This window comes from Balaenoptera physalus (genome assembly GCF_965194825.1).
Source record: "Balaenoptera physalus genome assembly, chromosome: 9".
NCBI lineage: Eukaryota > Metazoa > Chordata > Mammalia > Artiodactyla > Balaenopteridae > Balaenoptera > Balaenoptera physalus.
This window is the reverse complement of record NC_138888.1, coordinates 58,991,921-59,014,659: the sequence shown is the minus strand read 5'-3', so window position 1 is coordinate 59,014,659 and position 22,739 is coordinate 58,991,921. Positions and strand designations below refer to the sequence as shown.

The window sequence follows — 22,739 nt, the reverse complement described above, 5'->3', positions numbered from 1 at the left end:
GAGAAGAACGTAGTAAAAAGGTCAATATTAATAAACTTACCTTTTCATATTTTTTCCAGAAAGTATCTTGAATTTAAACATCATCCTAATAGAAATTATATTCTCAAGATTACCCACTCCCCTTCCTTAAGTTTTAAGGCTGTATTTTCTAGTATTTGAAAAAACAAGCACATTACACATATTACACATTTTTAGATATTGTTGTTTCTGATAAATTTCTGCGTATTGTCTAATTCTGCATATTGCTTTATGATAAAACTCTTGTATTTCCTTTTAGTTCAGTCAGCAGACATTGACTAGACATACAGAAAATGCAAGGCGGTATATCTGCCATAGAGGTAGCATGTGGGCATGCCGTCCAGGCAACCGGGGGGGAGAAGGCAGACTCCTGTCCAGAGGCTGACTCCTCCCCCACCCCACTGACAATCAGTGGGCAAGAGCTTTTAAAGGGGCGTTTCAAGGGTGTATAAGTGGAAGGAGGGGCTACGGGCGGAAGCAGCATAGTCAGCTCTTACAGTTGTCTTGAAATTGGTCATGCAGTGGTCTGATCAGCGTCATCTTGATTGTTTTAAGTATAGGTAATCTTCAGTTCCACGGTCGGTTTGTTTCCATTTCTTTGAGGCCAGTTCTCAGAATTGTGGCAGCTTATGTCACGGCTACAGTCTGGTCATCGTGTAGTTAACTTCTTCCACCTGGCGGGGGTTTCAGTATCTATAAGACAGCTCACAGGATATGGCTCAGAATATTATCTATAGCCCTTGAGGAGGAAGTAAATGTCCTTGACTTTACTTAATGACTAAATTATTATTGTTTTGTCCTGTTTGACTGCTTTCCTTTGCTTCAGCATTTTCTCACTTTTCTGATTAAACTTATTCTTTGGCTAAAGCTTTCCTACAGACAAAAGGCAGATGGAGGACATAGGCGGAAGGACCGTAGGGTCCTGCTGCATTTCAGAATGATAGTTGGTACCTCTTCTAACCAATATTCTTAGTATTGGTTTCACATTGGTTTACTGGTGGGAGGAAAAATGGATTTTCAATGAATAAAAGTTACAAATATCTTTATGTTGAAAATTCAAGATTTATTATAGTCACTGAATATAAAATATATACATTTAATTATATACTTTAAAATGTATATTTAGAATAGTCTTCTCAGTATTTCTATTACTTCTAACTGGATAGTGTGAATCCCACACAGTCACTAATGACAGAGGCTTCTCAGCTGGATATTCTGCATTTGCTCCTCCATATCCACTCACCACTCTTCACCTTGCTCTTTGCTACTGGAGGCTGTAGGCTGCATCGTGGGCTCCCTTGTCCTCTGGCTTCCAATTGGATGCAGACAATCGGGTGATGGGAGGCCAGGAGGAAAGATTGGGGTGTATATTCCTCTAGGTCCTCCCTGCAGATTGACTTCTTGCTTCTACTGGGTTCTGAAAACTACTCTCTTCCATTGTCCATGCAGGTCTAGGAGTGGTGAGGGGCTCACTGAATGGCACAATCTCTTTTTAGCTTTCTTAATCCCTGCTCACAACTTTCTAGACGTTCCCTCTATTAAATTCTACCAGTTTAAGTGTGCTGTCTCTTTCCTGATGGACTCTAATTGACGTAATGCGTTTCATTACCTTATTTAGGAAGTCGTTTTCAAATCCCATTGATGTTTAAAACTTATTTTCTTTGGATTCCATTATGTAAACATTTTTCTATGTTTCTTTAGCTCTTGATTTATTCAGTATTTTTAAGAATACAAAACTTCTAAGGAAGGGTGGTAAAGACTTTAAAAAATTTAATTTATACAATAAATTACCGGTAAATAACTTAATGTAATACATATGATTTGGTTTCAAAATTTCAATTAACTGCAGCTATTGACTTCAGCCAATGTCAGGCTGAGTATAGAAAGTCTCAACATTAATGTCATAGCCTGTGACTCTAGCCAATGACTTGCCCAGTTTCCGTAGAGGTAGTTTAGTGCCACCACCTTCCCTCCCAAACTCAAGGTGCCGTTGCCACCATACATCCAGTAGGAAAGACTTGTTTCTTATAAGTATGTGCATGAAGAAACTAAGTTATATGATACCATCTTTTAAATTTATTCCAGTGATGTTTTAGTTTCCCGTAAAGGCTCATCCCTTAATCCAGTTCTGACACAGCATCCTTCCTCTAGCTCAAAACAATTTGGGTTCAGGTTGGAAAGAAAGAAAATGTGGCAAAATTTGAGACTTAGTCTTTGGAAAGAGCTTGGGAAAGGAAGAAAAAATGAATGATGATAGCAAGTGGAGAAATGTCTTAATCACAAACATAGTCATAAGTTTTGCATTGGGAGTTCTCTCATGTCACAAGAGGGAGACATTACAATTTTATTGGCTTCATTTTACCTTGAATATATTTGACTATTGGAACAAATTAACAAGGTGAGAATTCTGGCACTGATTCCGCAGTGACCTTGATACCTGACAAACATAAGCATGTTTTTCTGCTGGCTCAGGCTCGGCAAACTTATTGGTAGATTTGGAATAGCAACTGTGGTGAAGTAAATGTGGTGAAGTTACCACATTGTTGAGGTAACTTCAATTAAAGTTAATTATAAAATTCCATGAATTAGATTGGTTCAAGATGGCAGAGTAGAAGGACGTGCGCTCACTCCCTCTTGTGAGAACACCAGAACCACAGCTAACTGCTGAACAGTCATCGACAGGAAGACACTGGAACTCACCAAAAAAGATACCCCACATCCAAAGACAAAGGAGAAGCCTCAATGAGACGGTAGGAGGGGCACAATCACAATAAAATCAAATCCCATAACCACTGGCTGGGTGACTCACAAACTGGAGAACACTTATACCACAGAAGTCCACCCACTGGAGTGAAGGTTCTGAGCCCCACATCAGGCTTCCCAACCTGGGGGTCTGGCAATAGGAGGAGGAATTCCTACAGAATCAGACTTTGAAGGCTAGCGGGATTTGATTGCAGGACTTTGACAGGACTGGGGGAAACAGAGACTCCACTCTTGGAGGGCACACACAAAGTAGTGTGCACATCAGGACCCAGGGGAAGGGGCAGTGACCCCATGGGAGACTGAGCCAGGCCTGCCTGCTAGGCGGGGGGTGGCTGTGGCTCACCATGGGGACAAGGACATTGGCAGCAGAAGTTCTGGGAAGTACTCCTTGGCGTGAGCCCTCCCAGAGTCTGCCATTAGCCCCACCAAAGAGCTGGGTAGGCTCCAGTGCTGGGTCAAACAACCAACAGGGAGGGAACCCAGCCCCACCCATCAGCAGACAAGCAGATTAAAGTTTTACTGAGCTCTGCCCACCAGAGCAACACCCAGCTCTACCCACCACCAGTTCCTCCCATCAGGAAACTTGCACAAGCCTCTTAGATAGCTTCATCCACCAGAGGGCAGACAGCAGAAGCAAGAAGAACTACAATCCTGCAGCCTGTGGAACAAAAACCACATTCACAGAAAGGCAGAAAAAACGAAAAGGCAGAGGACTATGTACCAGATGAAGGAAGAAGGTAAAACCCCAGAAAAACAACTAAATGAAGTGGAGATAGGCAACCTTCCAGAAAAAGAATTCAGAACAAGAATAATGAAGATGATCCAAGACCTCAGAAAAAGAATGGAGGCAAAGATCAAAAGATGCAAGAAATGTTTAACAAAGACCTAGAAGAATTAAAGAACAAACAGAGATGAACAATACAATAACTGAAATGAAAAATACACTAGAAGGAATCAATAGCAGAATAACTGAGGCAGAAGAATGGATAAGTGACCTGGAAGACAGAATGGTGGAATTCACTGCTGCAGAACAGAATAAAGAAAAAGGAATGAAAAGAAATGAAGACAGCCTAAGAGAATTCTGGGACAACATTCGCATTATAGGGGTCCCAGAAGGAGAAGAGAGAGAGAAAGGACCCAATAAAATATTTGAAGAGATTATAGTCGAAAACTTCCCTAACATGGGAAAGGAAATAGCCACCCAAGTCCAGGAAGTACAGAGAGTCCCAGGCAGGATAAACCCAAGGAGAAACACACCGAGACACATAGTAATCAAATTGACAAAAATTAAAGACAAAGAAAAATTATTGAAAGCAACAAGGGAAAAAAGACAAATAACATACAAGGGAACTCCCATAAGGTCAACAGCTGATTTCTCAGCAGAAACTCTACAAGGGAAGAATCTGAAACCAAGATTACTCTACCTGGCAAGGATCTCATTCATATTCGACGGAGAAATCAAAAGCTTTGCAGACAAGCAAAAGCTAAGAGAATTCAGCTCTACAACAAATGCTAAAGGAACTCCTCTAAGTGGGAAACACAAGAGAAGAAAAGGACCTACAAAAGAAACCCATAACAATTAAGAAAATGGTAATAGGAACATACATATCAATAATTACCTTAAATGTGAGTGGATTAAATGCTCCAACCGAAAGACACAGGCTCACTGAATGGATACAAAAACAAGACCCATACATATGCTGTCTACAAGAGACTCACTTCAGACCTAGGGACATATACAGACTGAAAGTGAGGGGATGGAGAAAGATATTCCATGCAAATGGAAATCAAAAGAAAGCTGGAGTAGCAATACTCATATCAGATAAAATAGACTTTAAAATAAAGAATGTTACAAGAGACAAGGAAGGACACTACATAATGATCAAGGGATCAATCCAAGAAGAAGATATAATAATTATAAATATATATGCACCCAAATAGAAGCACCTCAATACATAAGGCAACTGCTAACAGCTATAAAAGAGGAAATCAAGAGTAACACAAAAATAGTGGGGGACTTTAACACCTCACTTGCGCCATTGGGCAGATCATCCAGACAGAAGATTAACAAGGAAACACAAGCTTTAAATGACACAATAGACCAGATAGATTTAATTGATATTTATAGGACATTTCATTCAAAAAACAGCAGATTACACTTTCTTCTCAAGTGCACATGGAACATTCTCCAGGATAGATCACATCTTGGGTCACAAGTCAAGCCTTGGTAAATTTAAGAAAATTGGAATCATATCAAGCATCTTTTCCAACCACAACGCTATGAGATTAGAAATCAATTACAGGGAAAAAAACCTAAAAAACACAAACACATGGAGGCTAAACAATACATTACTAAATAACCAAGAGATCACTGAAGAAATCAAAGAGGAAATAAATAAATACCTAGGGACAAATGACAATGAAAACACGATGATCCAAAACCCATGAGATGCAGCAAAAGCAGTTCTAAGAGGGAAGTTTATAGCTATACAAGCCTACCTCAAGGAACAAGAACCTTACACCTAAAGGAACTGGAGAAAGAAGCACAAACATAACCCAAAGTTAGTAGAAAGAAGGAAATCATAAGGATCAGAGCAGAAATAAAGGAAGTAGAAACAAAGAAAACAATAGCAAAGATCAATAAAACTAAAAGGTGGTTCTTTGAGAAGATAAGCAAAATTGATAAACCTTTAGCCAGACTCATCAAGAAAAAGAGGGAGAGGACTCAAATCAATAAAATTAGAAATGCAAAAGGAGAAGTTACAATGGAAACTGCCGAAATACAAAGCATCCTAAGAGACTACTACAAGCAACTCTATGCCAATAAAATGGACAACCCGGAAGAAATGGACAAATTCTTAGAAAGGTATAAGCTTCCAAGGCTGAACCAGGAAGAAATAGAAAATATGAACAGGCCAATCACAAGTAATGAAATTGAAACGGTGATTAAAAATCTTCCAACAAACCAAAGTCCAAGACCAGGTGGATTCTATCAAACATTTAGAGTAGAGCTAACACTCATCCTTCTCAAACTCTTCCAAAAAATTGCAGAGGAAGGAGCACTCCTGAACTCATTCTATGAGGCCACCATCACCATGATACCAAAACCAGACAGAGATACTACAAAAAAAGAAAATTATATTCCAATATCACTGATGAATATAGGTGCAAAAATCCTCAACAAAATACTAGGAAACAGAATCCAACAACACATTAAAATGACCATACACCATGATCAAGTGGGATTTATCACAGGGATGCAAGGATTCTTCAATGTATGCAAATCAATCAATGTGATACACCATATTAACAAATTGAAGGACAAAAACCATATGATCATCTCAATAGATGCAGAAAAAGCTTTTGACAACATTCAACACCCATTTATGATAAAAACTCTCCAGAAAGTGGGCATAGAGGCAACTACCTCAACATAATAAAGGCCATAATACCACAAACCCACAGCAAACATCATTCTCAATGGTGGAAAATCTGAAAGCATTTCCTCTAAGATCAGGAACAAGACAAGGATGTCCACTCTCACCACTATTATTCAACATAGTTTTGGAAGTCCTAGCCACAGCAGTCAGAGAAGAAAAAGAAATAAAAGGAATACAAATTGGAAAAGAGGAAGTAAAACTGTCACTGTTTGCAGATGACATGATACTATACATAGAGAATCTTAAAGATTCTACCAGAAAACTACCAGAGCTAATCAATGAATTTGGTAAAGTTGCAGCATATAAAATTAATGCACAAAAATCTCTTGCATTTCTGTACACTAACAACGAAAGATCAGAAAGAGAAATTAAGGGAACAATAGAACAATCCCGTTTACCATTGCAACAAAAAGAATAAAATACCTAGGAATAAACCTACCTAAGGAGGTAAAAGACCTGTACTCAGAAAACTATAAGACACTGATGAAAGAAATAAAAGATGACACAAACAGATGGAGAGATATACCATGTTCCTGGATTGGAAGAATTAATATTTTGAAAATGACTATACTACCCAAAGCAATCTACAGATTCAATGCAATCCCTATCAAATTACCAGTGGCATTTTTTACAGAACAAGAACAAAAAATCTTAAAATTTGTGTGGAGACACATAAAACCCCAAATAGCCAAAGCAGTCTTGAGGGACAAAAATGGAGCTGGAGGAATCAGAGTCCCTCACTTCAGAGTATACTACAAAGCTACAGTAATCAAGACAATATGGTACTGGCTCAAAAACAGAACTATAGATCAGTGGAACAGGATAGAAAACTCAGAGATAAACCCACGCACCTATGGTCAACTAATCTATGAAAAGGAGGCAAGGCTATACAATGGAGAAAAGACTGTCTCTTTAATAAGTGGTGCTGGGAAAACTGGACAGCTACATGTAAAAGAATGAAATTAGAACACTCCCTAACACCATACACAAAAATAAACTCAAAATGGATTAAAGACCTAAATGTAAGACCGGACACTATAAAACTCTTAGAGGAAAACATAGGAAGAACACTCTTTGACATAGATCTCAGCAAGATCTTTTTTGACCCACCTCCTAGAGTAATGGAAATAAAAACAAAAATAAACAAATGGGACCTAATGAAACTTAAAGGCTTTTGCACAGCAAAGGAAACTATAAACAGAATGAAAAGACAACCCTCAGAATGGGAGAAAATATTTGCAAATGAATCAATGGACAAAGGATTAATTTCCAAAATATATAAACAGCTCATGCAACTCAATATTAAAAAAACAAACCCCATCAAAAAATGGGCAGAAGACCTAAATAGACATCTCTCCAAAGAAGACATACAGATGGCCAAGAGGCACATGAAAAGCTGCTCAACATCACTAATTTTTAGAGAAATGCAAATCAAAACTACAATGAGGTATCACCTCACACTGGTTAGAATGGGCATCATCAGAAAATCTACAAACAACAAATGCTGGAGAGAGTGTGGAGAAAAGGGAACCCTCTTGCACTGTTGGTAGGAATGTAAATTGATACAGCCACTATGGAGAACAGTATGTAGGTTCCTTAAAAAACTAAAGATAGAATTACCATATGACCCAGAAATCCCACTACTGGGCATATACCCAGAGGAAACCATAGTTCAAAAAGACACGTGCACCCGAATATTCATTGCAGCACTATTTACAATAGCCAGGTCATGGAAGCACCCTAAATGCCCATCGACAGATGAATGGATAAAGAAGATGTGGCACATATATACAATGGAATATTACTCAGCTATAAAAAGGAATGAAATTGGGTCATTTGTAGAGACATGGATGGACTTAGAGACCATCATACAGAGTGAAGTAAGTCAGAAAGAGAAAAACAAATATCGTATATTAATGCATATATGTGGAATCTAGAAAAATGGTACAGATGAACCGGTTTGCAAGGCAGAAATAGAGACACAGATGTAGAGAACAAATGTATGGACACCAGGGGGGGAAAGTGGGGGAGGGATGGTGGTGGGATGAACTGGGAGATTGGGATTGACATATGTACACTAATATGTATAAAATAGATAACTAAGAAGAACCTGCTGCATAAAAAAATAATAAATACAATTCAAAAAAAAAATTCCATGAATTAAAAAAAGTTGTCCGCCATCTTGTGAGAGATTTGGTTAACAGGAAACGTATTGAATAGACATATTACTGAAAATCAATGTTGTTTAAAATATGACTACTTCACACCCATTAGGATGGCTGTGACACACAAGTCATAAAAATACAAGTGTTGTCAAGGATATAGAGAAATTGGAAGGCTTTTGAATTGTGGTGGGTGTGGAAAATGGTATGGTTGTTCCTCAAAAAATAAACATAGAATTACCACATGATTCAGCAATTCTACTTCTGGATTTATACCCCAAAGAAGTGAAAGCAGGAACTCAGACAGATATTTGTACCCCCATGTTCATAGCAGCATTATTCACAACAGCCAAAAGGTGGAAACAACCTAGGCTTCCATCAAGGTGTGAATGAATAAACAAACAGTATATCCGTTCAATGGAATATTATTTAGCCTTAAAAAGGAAGAGAATTCTGACCTATGCTACAACATGGATGAACCTTGAAGATATAATGCCTAGTGAATAGGCTAGTCACAAAAGGACAAATACTGTATGATTCCACTTACATGAGATACCTGGGGTAGCCAACTTCACAGAGACAGGAAGCAGAATTGTGGTTTCCATGTGCTGGGGGATGGAGGAATGGGGAGTTAGTATTTAGTGGGGAAAATGGAAGAGTTCTGGAGATGGATGGTGGTGAGAGTTGCAGAACTTTGTGAATGTACTAAACTCTACACTTAAAAATGGTTAAAATGTTATATTTTATGCTATGGATATTTTACCACAATAAAAAATAAAGCTAACCATGATTTACTGGGGGAGGGCTATGCATTTTTATAGGCAGTAATTCAGAGTTGTTCAATACCAGGAAAAGAAAGCCTGATAAATGGGGATAAATGCAGCAACAAGCCTAAAGCACCTCGAAATGCAGGGAATTTCAATATTTCTTTTAAAAATATCAATTATCTCACTGGCTTAAAAAAATGTAACCACAAATTAGATATTGTATCCAGCAAAGTCTTTGGGTTTTTAAAAAACATTTGAAAAAAATTTATGTGCCAGAAATTTTATTAAATAAGAAATTAGAGGGCTTTTCCACCAAGTTGTTTATGCTGATTTTTCCTTTCTGAAATACATGTGAGCTTCCTAAATTTTTAAAAAATATAAGGTGTCATAAAATCAATTATTCTAAGTAGGCACAACTTTGTGATTTTGGAAAGAAAATGTTAGTTCAGAGGAAAGAACGTAACATTTTCCTTCTTTCTTTCAATAACAGGAACATCCATTTCCTCAGTAATTGCCCTTCCAAGATGCTATCTCACTTTCTTGTTACCGATCTTTTCTGAGGGTGAATTTTGTGACATCCTCCTTAAAGGTTCTGAAGTGGAAAATTGTTTCTGTGTTTCTGTTTTATAAAAGTCAAAACCCAAACAGAAAAATAAAAGAACATATTATTAATGTTTCCACTAAACATGTTGTCCTTCTTTTGAACATATATATTTGCATATTCTACAACTTCATTAGGTAATGAATTTGGTTAGCCTTTAACTTAGAAAATATAAGAAATATATGAAAATAATCAGGAAATATAAGTTATCTTTTTTCATCTGACACCCAGATTTCTGTCTTCTTGTGCAATATCTATGCTTTGTTACCCCACCTGGCTTCTTTGATAGTGTCCTTAGCCCAGGGTACTGCTTCCTACCTGGCACCAGGGCCTGACCCCAGTTTATCTGAGCATCATGATCTGATCATGAAAGCAAGGTCCTGGGAAGTTATCTAAACCATGGTATGAAGAGTGCCCTGGAAGCTGGAAAGAGATTAGAAACAGAAACACCAATCTATTGCAGTAATCTAGATATAGAGCATTGAGTTACTGCACTCTTTTAAAGACATTTTTGATAAAAAATAAATCGGATTTAAGAACACATTGGATGCAGTAAGTGAAGGAAAACTAAAAATTGATCCCAAGTGTTTAGTTTAAATGACATGGAAAATTATATTTTTACTGAAAAACATGAGGAATTTGAGAGGGAGAATAAGAGGAATTTGCTGACGAACATATGATATTGAGGTGAGAACAGAATATTCCAATGGAGTTATCATGGAAGTAGTTGGAGAAATGGGGCTCTAGGCTTGGTGGGTGTTCAGAGCTGTAGAGATGGAGCAGGAAGACCGAACAAACAGGCCAGTGTTGAAACTTTGCTCATGAGTGAACTCTCCAAGGGAGAATGTCAGAGACAAGCAAAGGACCAGTAACAAAAGTTAGCAGTCAGGAGGAAGTGTCTACAGAGAAATCTGAAGATGTAGTAAGGTACCAATATAGTATATGATAATGGTAGTTGAGAAAGAATGATCATTTGCCAAACTTTTCCCCCCAAATGGAAAATATAGGCTTCTCAGGGCTAGAGATTTTGGTCTGTTTTATTCACTTCCACATCCCTAACCCTTAGAACAGTGGCCCACACAAAGTTGCTTCCCAATACATATTTCTTTATTGAATGAAAGAGAAAGGATAAAGAAATGATCATTAGATTTTGTAAAGCATTCAATACCAGTTGTTTCAATCGAGCAGCTGTGATAGAAGCCTTATTTCAGAGGTTGGAGCAGGAAACAGAGATCAAAAGGCAAAAGAGCAGAAATAGACTGTCTGATAAGAAGGCTTGTGAGGAAAGGTGAGTGAATAACAGAATTGTAGGTGTACTTTATGATCAAAACATGCACGCTTCTTTCATTCATAATATAGATTCAGTGCCTCTAGCCTCATGGAGTCACCCTTTTACTTTAGTTTTAAAGTAAAGCTGGCTCAACTCTATATACGACGCGCAGCAGAAACCAGTATTCCTTATTTCACCCTCTTCTTTCCCATATAGAACACCTCTGGGGATTTTCTGAATTTGGCTGTGTCCTGGTGTCTTTTGGCTCTGCAATTCCTCCCTCGACTGATTTCAGAAACCCATGCCTTGCCTTCTCCAGCCCCTTTATTCTGTCTGCTCCACACTGGCCAACATGGAGAACATACAGCCCGGACTTCCTCCCAGTGTGGTTTGCACAATGTGGTCAGGTGTCGTAGACTTTTATCAAAGTTCTTCAGGCAACCGAAGAATCCGCCCCCAACTCGCAAGCGTCCCTATTATTTTTCTTTTTTAAATTATATAACAAACATTCAGAAAAATGCATAAATTATCACTGTAAGGCTCAACGAATTTTCACACACTAATCACAGTTGTGAATGACACCCAGATCTGGACATAGCACATTACCAGCATTCTGAAATTCCCTCACTGTGTCCCTTTCAAGTCAAAAGGCTCCCAAGGGGGCTTCCCTGGTGGCGCAGTGGTTGAGAATCTGCCTGCCAATGCAGGGGACATGGGTTCGTGCCCTGGTCTGGGAAGATCCCACATGCCGCGGAGCAACTGGGCCCGTGAGCCGCAATTACTGAGCCTGCGCGTCTGGAGCCTGTGCTCCACAACAAGAGAGGCCGCGATAGTGAGAGGCCCGCGCACCGCGATGAAGAGTGGCCCCACTTGCCACAACTAGAGAAAGCCCTCGCACAGAAACGAAGACCCAACACAGCCATAAATAAATAAATAAATAAAATTAAAAAAAAAAAAAAAAGGCTCCCAAGGATAATCACTACCCTGACTTTTAACACCAAAATTAGTTTTATTTATTTTAACCTTTACATAAAAGGAATCCTACAGTAAGTCTTCTTCTGCATCTGGCTTCTTTTGCTCAAAACTCTACTTGTGAGATTCATTCTCATTATTACTTGAAATTGTAGTTTACTCCTTATCATTTTTGTATTTGTACTTGAATATTTGTAGTATTCCCTCATGTGAATGTAACACATTTTTATTTATTCTATTGCTCTATGGGCTCATGGGTAGTTTCCAGTATGGAGCTATTATGGTTATAGCACTATAAACATTCTTATTTATGTTTTTGATAAACACAAGTACTCATTTTGAGGGAGTACAAAAACACCCCTATTCTTAACGATCCTAGGAATCTGATACCAGCTGACTTTGACATCATGTTTCCCTGGACCCTCAATTCTCTCCCTTACATCATTCTTCTCACTATTCCATGAGTTTCTTCACTTCTCCCACTCAGGGAGAAGAAACTCAATCCCCTTTATCTAATATGCCAAACAAGGTAGCTATTGCCGTTAATGAGCAATAGCTCAGTGAACACACCTCTGCATAGACAAGACAATGGGTTCCCATTCATGGGCAATGGACTTATTATTAGAATATGCCATTTTCAAAGAAAGCTGTCATTTGAAGATATAACTGGCTTTCTGGTAACATTTGAAAGATAGAAATAAACATTTCATAACATCTTTAAAAAATACAAAATGAAAAAAAAACTGGCTCAGTTTTTTTTTCTGTATATTTGAATTATTTTATTTAAAAGTAAAGTAATACACATATGTAAGTGTGAGTCTACTTCCAATAATTTTTCAGGGAATAAAATGAATCATTTCAACTGACACGTTTAGCTAATTTCTTTCAGTTCAGGGATCCTTCCCTTCAGTTATATCTTTCAGCGTTATGTTGTTTTCAAACGCCCTAAATTCTTCCTTTGGAATATCTATCACTTGGAGACTGCATCTCTGTTGCCTGCCCTTCTCAGTATTGTTCTCTTTCTCATTTTGCATTTTTAATTCCTTTTAGTTCTTCTTTACCTCACCAGATCCTTTTTCATTGCAACATATTGTCTTTATAACTTACTGTGTTGTCATTTTATCTACATGTTATCTTTTCGTGGCTTTTTTCTCCTGTTTTGGAAAAATCATAAAATCTTACACCTTATTGATAATTGATAATTAATGCTTTTAAAAATACCTTCTGGTTACATTGTGAATTATTTTAAAAAGTATGCTTTTACACTAAACTTTTAGGCTGATCTTCCATTTTTCCTGATGCTCCACATCTTCATGATTCCATGTTATTTTCTTTCCATTTACCCACTCTGAAATGATGTGAGGTCACTCTAATTCTGGTATTTGCCGATAGTCAGGGTAAGTGGTTTCCACTTGTCCTGGCTCTCTGACTGTTTGGGCCTTGGTAAAACCCCCTTCTCAGATCTTCAAGTGGAAGACAGGTTGATGTTTTAAAGTTTCTCTTCAAATTCCCACCCTCTAGCAGGCTTCTCTTTAGGTGGTTCTTTGGATTTAGTGAGATTTTCCCCTGAGAGGGGCGCCATAACTTTCCATCTCAGTATATGCCATTGCCAGGTACTTCCTGTTTCTGTAGCTTGTTGTTATAATTCTAACAAGTGAAATGTTGGAACTCTCACATGGTGGTGTATCATTGCTAGCTCTCTTCACCTCTAATTTCCTGTTATGTTGGCTTCCAGAAACTACAGTCTCTGAAGAGAAGTAGAAAAAGAGGCATTGGGGTGTTTCCAAAAATATCCTGTTTTGAAGGATAACTGCTGAATTTCTTGTTGCAGTGGCCTCTAAGTCTCTGTGAAGAATTTAGAAAGTTATGAGGGTACAGTCTTTTCCTCTCTTTGCTTTTAGCTAGATAGGTATGGCAGCAAAATATGCACAAGGCACCATGTGGGATTCTGAAGTCAGCTCCATTGATCATGTGGTGCGTAGGAAATCCTCTCATTTCCTGGCAATAAGATGGCTTTGAGTCATGATTTTCTGTTATGACTTGTAACTCTTTTCTGCCTTTTTATGGGTTTATTAGTGAGAAACTGAAAGTGAGCAAATCTGAAATGAAAAGCTATGTCCTATACTTTTGAGATATGAAATTGCCATGAATATTTCAGTTGACTGACCTGAATAGAAGGAAAATCTGTGGCTTGGAAGTACTCAGTGACTTACTTGGTCACAAAGTCAGAAATAAGAAGAGTACAATATTCAACCTCAACTTACAGGGTAATTTGCAAGAGAAATAAGTAAAATAAACCCAATTATGAAGAAGAGTTGACTGTCCTATAGGTCAGGCAGGCCCTTACTTTTCTTAATGTCCCGCCAGCCCCTTGTCATATTCATTTTTATTAACACTTAGAGGGCAGAAAGAGGTGACATTTCAATCTGTCAACTTCACTGCTCATTAGCAACTCATGTAAAGGGTGGTAAAGGGGAGGATCAAAGGCTAAACTGAGGTTACAAGTTTTCTGTGGCTCTCACTTACCCTGATGTGCCATTAGCACAGATAATAGAGAAGAAACTGTATTAAGGTATTAAGGTTCAATGGAAGGAATGCATGATGAAAATCTGAAGACAGGTTGAGAAGCTAGGTGTGGTAATTCTATCTGAGAGGGATGGGAGCTTCAGGCATGCATAGGAGTTAAGACTCTGTGCAATGTTGGTACAGATGAGCATGATTAATGGTCTTCGTGTGGTTGAGAAAAAAAAGATATACTAGTAGATGACATTTAAAACCCACATCAAATGCTGAGGTGCTGAAAGAAGACAGAGGTCATTTTAATTCACCTGTGAGAAGGAGTATGTGTAGATCTGTGCGTGGAACATATTTGAATAAAGTAGGACTGTTTACCATAGAACTAACACTACTTTCTGGTAAGCAGAATGCACTCTTAATTATTTTTCACTAGTTCTTATAAATTAGAAATACTAACGGTACAGTGCACAGAATTTAAACTTAGCTTTGGATTGATTTTTCCTTTGATACATTATGCATCTTTCATCAAGTGTTATTTGATAATTTTGGTCTTTTCAAGAAAGTATCAATGTGAGAAAAAATTGTGGGCACTACAAAGATCAAATTAAGTAATTTGAGTGAAAGGACTAAGTAAACATTAGTGTTCTATATAAACATGAGAAATTTTGCTTTCATGATAAATTCCTTAACTCAGTATCACCTATTATTGCTATCAAGATTTAAATATATAACACAGACATTTTATTTTCTTATCTTCCATATCAGAATTTTGAAATAATTTTACATTTGCATTATTTGTAGACCACTGTCAAAATGGGATGCTAATGAAAACCAATCAATAAATATTTAAAAATATAAATACCTTTATTTTATTCCAGTCAATGTTGGGAATACAGATGTGATCCTTTTTCCTCCCCTCAAGTCACAAAATAGTTGAGGAATCATAAAAACCTACACAGAGATATGAGACAAACAATGTGACACCAAATATAACGTAATAAGATTTCAAGTAAGAGCCAGAGTAGCTCTTGGAACTTGATACAGGCTTTGAAGGATGGGCAGGACTTGAAATTTGGCTATAAAAGCAGTTTTCCCGGGCTTCCGTGGTGGCGCAGTGGTTGAGAGTCTGCCTGCCAATGCAGGGGACACGGGTTCGAGCCCTGGTCTGGGAGGATCCCACATGCCGCGGAGCGACTGGGCCTGTGGGCCACAACAACTGAGCCTGCGCGTCTGGAGCCTGTGCTCCCAACAAGAGAGGCCGCGATAGTGAGAGGCCCGCGCACCGCGATGAAGAGTGGCCCCCGCTTGCCACAACTAGAGAAAGCCCTCGCACAGAAACGGAGACCCAACACAGCCAAGAATAAATAAATAAATAAATTAATCAAAAAAAAAAAAGCAGTTTTCCCTTTAGCAATCTGAAGCCTCATCTCATGAAATGACCTGCCTTTTTTTTTTTTTTTAACATCTTTATTGGAGTATAATTGCTTTACAATGGTGTGTTAGTTTCTGCTTTATAACAAAGTGAATCAGTTATACATATACATATGTTCCCATATCTCTTCCCTCTTGCATCTCCCTCCCTCCCCCCCTCCCTATCCCACCCCTCTAGGTGGTCACAAAGCACCAAGCTGATCTCCCTGTGCTATGCGGCTGCTTCCCACTAGCTATCTATTTTACATTTGGTAGTGTATATATGTCCATGCCACTCTCTCACTTTGTCACATCTTACCCTTCCCCCTCCCCATATCCTCAAGTCCATTCTCTAGTAGGTCTGTGTCTTTATTCCCGTCTTGCCACTAGGTTCTTCATGACCTTTTTTTTTTTTTTCCTTAGATTCCATATGTATGTGTTAGCATACTGTATTTGTTTTTCTCTTTCTGACTACTTCACTCTGCATGACAGACTCTAACTCCATACACCTCACTACAAATACCTCCATTTCGTTTCTTTTTATGGCTGAGTAACATTCCATTGTATATATGTGCCACATCTTCTTTATCCATTCATCCGATGATGGACACTTAGGTTGCTTCCATGTCCTGGCTGTTGTAAATAGAGCTGCAATGAACATTTTGGTACATGACTCTTTTTGAATTATGGTTTTCTCAGGGTATATGCCCACTAGTGGGATTGCTGGGTCGTATGGTAGTTCTATTTTTAGTTTTTTAAGGAACCTCCATACTGTTCTCCATAGTGGCTGTATCAATTTACATTCCCACCAACAGTGCAAGAGGGTTCCCTTTTCTCCACACCCTCTCCAGCATTTATTGTTTCTGGTTTTTTTGATGATGGCCATTCTGACCGGTGTGAGATGATATCTCATTGTAGTTTTGATTTGCATTTCTCTAATGATTAATGATGTTGAGCATTCTTTCATGTGTTTGTTGGCAATCTGTATATCTTCTTTGGAGAAATGTCTATTTAGGTCTTCTGCCCATTTTTGGATTGGGTTGTTTGTTTTTTTGTTATTGAGCTGCGTGAGCTGCTTGTAAATCTTGGCGATTAATCCTTTGTCAGTTGCTTCATTTGCAAATATTTTCTCCCATTCTGAGGGTTGTCTTCTGGTCTTGTTTATGGTTCCCTTTGCTGTGCAAAAACTTTTAAGTTTCATATGGTCACCTTATCTTTGATAAAGGAGGCAAGCATATACAGTGGAGAAAAGACAGCCTCTTCAATAAGTGGTGCTGGGAAAACTGGACAGGTACATGTAAAAGTATGAAATTAGAACACTCCCTAACACCATACACAAAAATAAACTCAAAATGGATTAGAGACCTAAATGTAAGGCCAGACACTATCAAAGTCTTAGAGGAAAACATAGGCAGAACACTCTATGACATAAATCACAGCAAGATCCTTTTTGACCCAACTCCTAGAGAAATGGAAATAAAAGCAAAAATAAACAAATGAGACCTAATGACCTGCCATTTTTAAGGCGCCATTCATACTGGTTTCATTAAGGCGCTTTTTGAGCTCAAAGGCGTCTCAGAGAGAGGCAGCAGACCTAGTAGTTAAAGAGCTCAACTTCTACAGGCAGCATGGAGACAAGTTGCTTCTGCTGTTTAAGGTTCCATTTCTTTCCTGTTGTACGATGATGCTACACCATCACATCTTCCTGGATTTTTGCACTAAGTTCCTCAGTGATCTCCCTCCTTTTACCCTGTTCCTTTATGATCTATTCTCGACACTGCAGTTGGAGAGATCTTTTAAAATCCTAAAGTAGATCTTAGTTTTGTTCAAAACCTTTCCAGGTTGCCTATTTCACTTAGAGTCAAATTCAAAATCCTTACACTGGCCTAAAAGGCACCCCTTACCCCTATGACCTCATCTACTCTTTCCACATTTGCACTCCTTATGGCAGACTTCAGCATTCTTGCTGTTCTAGAGCATGCCAGGCATGCTGTCTCCTTAGGATATTTTTCTAGGCTCTTCCTTCCTTATGTACTCTTTTCTCAGATATCAACAGGGTTAACTTCCTCATCTCCTTGATGTCTTTGCTTAACTGTTATCTTTTCAATGATAATTACCCTGACCACCATATTTAAAATTGCAAAGGCTCCTGTTCTATCTTATCCTATTCTACTTTTTTGTGTCCCCATAGCAGTTACTTTCTAACATATTCTACAATTTGCTAATTTACTATGGCCATTTTTTAGTGTCTCTCTCCCTCCAGTAGAATATGGTTTGTTCACTGTTATATCTGAAGCACCTAGGATATTCTGAAATATTCTAGCCACTTGATAAATATTTGTTGAATTGGATGAAAAAGATAAGCACAGGGCCTGGCACATAAACACACATTCCATAAATGTTAACTATTATTATTAATCCAACCAGAACCCCACTAGAATGTGGTTCCATGTAGGCAGGGATCTCTGTTTTTTGTGGGGGTTTTTGCCTTTTTTTTTTTTTCTGTACACAATAAAGAAACGAACAAAGGAGATAACGTGAACATGGCTTGTGAGTTGTGCAGAATGAAGGTCTCTTAGTAGACCAGAAGGTCCCTATTGAGTAGTAGGACCTTCCACCAGAAAATCTGGTGGAAGGGCTATGCCTGAGAGCAGAGGGAGGGTGAAAGTCAAGGATGGAGCCATAGGATGTCAAGGATGTTCTGGAAGAGGATCAGCTTAGAGGAGGGTTTCTGAATGCAAATGTTTTATGTATTTGGTAACATGAGAATAAAATTCAGGTACGATGTCAGGGATGAAGGAAAGAATCAGAGGTTTTTTCTTAGGGGAAAAACTTGAAGCCATAGGAAAGAGTGAGGAATGGAAGGAAATGAGAAAACAGATGACTTAAAAATTTCTTGAGGTCTGAAGATGATGGCTCAACAATGGGATATCATCCTACATATGTGGTAGGACATAAAATAAAACTTAATTTTTGTCCTTAGAGCAGTGCCTTGCACACAATAAGCTCAAAAAATATATATTGAATGACTGTGAATACCTGGAGGAGATAAGATTTTGTCTAAAGATGTGAAAAGTTTCATTATAAACTATTTAAGAGCAGAATGGTTTCAAGTAATAAAGGTATATGTTAAAACTAAGATAAAATTCAATGAAGTCAAGTAAGTTCATGATAACGTTATGAAAAATAACATGAAAAATATGAATCCAAATGAACACGTTCTTTCAAAATTTTATTGTATCTGATTTTTTAAAAACATGAATGACTTGGATCTAAATTAATTAAGTACTTATGGTTTGTATGTTTGCATTTCTTTAATGTTTATGGTTTCTCATCAGCAAATTGCAGATCTCCTGAAGGCAAAGACCCTATCTTTTGTTTAATTTGCATTTTTTCAGGGGGCCTAGAATTAGGACCAACTAGAATGATATGTTGGCAGGGATAAAACAAGAGAGATTGCCTAACAACTCTCTTCATGAGTATAAAAAGCATCATTTTTATACATTCAGTTGACTGACTTGACATTTATACCTTAACATTTTATGAGCTGATATATTTAGCACAAAATATGTGATTTTAGTTATGCTTATCTTAATTCATTTTTGGTTATAAAAATGCTGATAGTTGCCTGCTTTACAAAAGGTAAACAGTTTTTGTGGCCACCGCATTCCTTTCTGATTTAATTCTGCTTCAGTAGGTGCCTTCCAAACCTATTTTGAGTGTATGCATAATTAATTCGAGAAGGTGATATTTAAAACTCTGTTCACAGGTGGCTAGAACTTTGAGATGTCAATCACCATCAGAGCATGGTTAGAGGAAGGAGTGGTTGATAGGGAACTAAAGTCAAGGTTGAACTCCAATTATTTAAAACCTTTAAAATAAGGGCAACCCCATGCTTGTTTTACATTAACATATTAAGCATACAGATTTATATTGAGATTCTAGAATCTCAATATAAGTCAGGGCAGAAGTCTTCCAAGTTTTAACAGATCTAAACCAAAGAACCTGGTTATAGTAAATAGTCTGATTTAGATGATTAGTTATAGTCTTTGTGTCAGATTTTGAACATAGATTATCCAATACTGTAAAGAGCTTATTTTTTTTCAAATGTCAATCAGTCACTTGGAATCTACGTATAAAATCATAAAACTAAGAACTTTGCCAAATCACGTCCCTACCCCAATTACTCTCATACTCCCTTCCATATCCTTTCCAGCATGATGAATGTCTGTACTTTGTTTCACTCTTTTTCAAGAATGGCCTCTTGTAGATTCTCTGAGAAATTCTATTTCAATGTTTAACTATCATAATTGTCTAGTAATGCTTCTGTACATAGTATAAGCTAAGATCACCTTCCATTACATACATAAACACATGCATATATTCCTGAAACAAAATCTAAAGGGATGCGTTTTTATTCAATGACCATCTTGTAGCACTGGGGATTTTAGGATTTGAAAGTCCAGGAGTTATCTGGGTTTGAGGGGGTCACATAAAATATCCAGCTGATCTTAGATTTCTTATTGTCATAAGAAGGCCACCTTCACTGGTAAGTGAAATAACTAATCCCACTCTACAGGGACCAGTAGTTGCTTCTTATTATTCATTTTCCCCGTTTTCCTTTGTAACATAACCTTGAAGAATGTGGCCAGTTAAAGGCTATATTTCCCAAACACTCGTTCAGCCTCATGTGTCAATGTGATTAAATTCCAGTCACTGAGATATGTGGAAGCATGTAGGACTTCAAAGACCTTTGAAAGGGTAGGTAATAGCCTGAAATATAGACATAAAGGCTGGAGCTCTAGCAACTATCTTGGTCCTGGAGTGTCCTTGAATGTAGAAGCCATGCACAGAAGATGGCAGAACATAAAGATTGGAGCCTAGGTATGTGATAACACAGTGGAGCTGCTAAACCAGCCCTAGAATTTCTATCTCTGGACTTCATTTAGATGAAAATGAAATAAACTTCCCTCTTGTTTAAGCTACTGTTACTTTTTCTTTCTGTCATATACAGCTGAATTTATTTTTAACTAATATATAAGGGCTACGATTTGACTGGTTGGAAGGGTGGACTAACCCCAAATTTTCTGCTCAGACAACTTGCTTTTATGCCTAAAATTCTCAATATTAAAATTAAGTTCTTCTTGGGTTAAAGCATTATTCCTTTAAGCTTTTATTAAGAAGTATATGTTCCATAAGGGATGAAAGAAGTAAGTTTCCTTTATGAGAAGTTAGGAATAGAGCTCTCAGAGTGAGGAGATGGTGAACAGGAATAAAGATGGTCCCACAGGCAGCTGAGGCTCTGTCTGGAGTGAAAATAGGAAAGCACTGGGTGTTGCAGATATGTTCATTTACTATTGTCAATGAACAAACATGACCTCATGGAAAATATTTTCCTTAAAGTAAGCTTTGCTTTAGAAATGATATGAAACTCAATCATCTTCAAAATTATTATATTAGGGAACTTTAAAAATAGCTCAATTCTTAATATTTATTTAAATAACTATATTTAAACTCAATATTTCTTGATATTTAAAATTTAAAATTCACATTTAATATTTCTATTCTACTTATGTCATTGATATCTTGTATTACCTGGAGGATCATACTTTTCTCTTTTTTTTGAATTTTTGAATTTTATTTTATTTATTTTTTTTATACAGCAGGTTCTTATTAGTTATCCATTTTATACATATTAGCGTATATATGTCAATCCCAATCTCCCAATTCATCATGCTTTTCTTGTAGCTAAGTTTTACTAACTGCAATTGAAAACCATGTTCTAAGGCTTGTTTCAATTTACATTTTTTTTTACATCTTTAAAAAAGTTAGTTAACTCAAAATTTAGAAATGAGACAGTGTTATTACAAGTGATGCTGCAGAGTGATGGATGGAGAGAAGAGGCCAGGCTCTAGAGACTGACTGCCTGGGTTTGCAAACTGGCTCTTCCATTTACTAGTTATACGACCTGAGACAAGTTATTTAACTCCACTGTGCCTCAGATTTCTCGTCTGTAAAAAGGGAATGATAATAGTACCTACCTCATAGGTTTGTAATGAGAACTAACTGAGCTAATTTTTAGAAAGCATGTAGAGCTCTGCCTATATGTTTATTAAATATATGAAATGTAATTTCAGTTAGTACACAGAATGTGGGATTGAAACACGGGCTTAGGATTCTAATGTGGATTCTGCTACCTCCCAGCTGTGTGATCTTGATTTGCTTAAATTCTGAGACTCAACTTCTTCACTTGTAGTTGGGGAAGATAAAACCAATTTCATAGGGTTTTTATGATGAGTAAATAGGGTTGCTGGATAAAATACAGAACGTCTAGTTAAATTTGATTTTCAGATAAACAATGGATAATTTTTAGTATAAGTATGTCCCATGAGATGTTTGGGGTATACTTATACTAAAAATTTTCATTGTAGTTAAAATTTAACTGGGCGTCCTGCCTTTTTTTCCCCTAAATCTGGGACCTCTGTGAATAGATGAGTGGCTAGTCTTTACATTTTTCATAAGAGGACATCAATCCTTTATACTTCTTGAATTTCTATTGAGATAATAACACTTTCATAAAATTTTTGGTGCAGATTAGGAAAGCATTTATTGTAGTTATGTGCATAACTCTCCCAGTTTCCTGATATTTTCTTTTTAACTAGAGATGGGTATTATACCATCATGTGGATTCAGGCTACAAACATCCCCTGTGGTCTTCATTACCTTTCTTTGCCGTCTAGAATATATCTGTGACTTTATGCATTCTATAGCACTCAAGGAAACTTTGAATCCAGTTCTCTTAAAGGATAATTATACCTC

At 37.5% G+C, this 22,739-nt stretch overlaps 3 long non-coding RNA genes across 4 annotated transcripts in view; 2 read left to right on the top strand and 1 right to left on the bottom strand.

Moving 5' to 3' along the window:
• Window positions 1-22,739, bottom strand: part of LOC309667247 — a 219,332-nt gene that overhangs the window by 68,723 nt on the left and 127,870 nt on the right. The gene's annotated exons all lie outside the window — the stretch shown is intronic.
• The window catches only part of LOC309667184, a 383,463-nt gene that overhangs the window by 294,585 nt on the left and 66,139 nt on the right, over window positions 1-22,739 (top strand). The gene's annotated exons all lie outside the window — the stretch shown is intronic.
• On the top strand, window positions 1,735-15,879 carry LOC309667220. The gene is made up of 2 exons (XR_014267634.1): window positions 1,735-11,671; window positions 11,984-15,879. It is a non-coding gene; the product is annotated as an uncharacterized lncRNA (long non-coding RNA).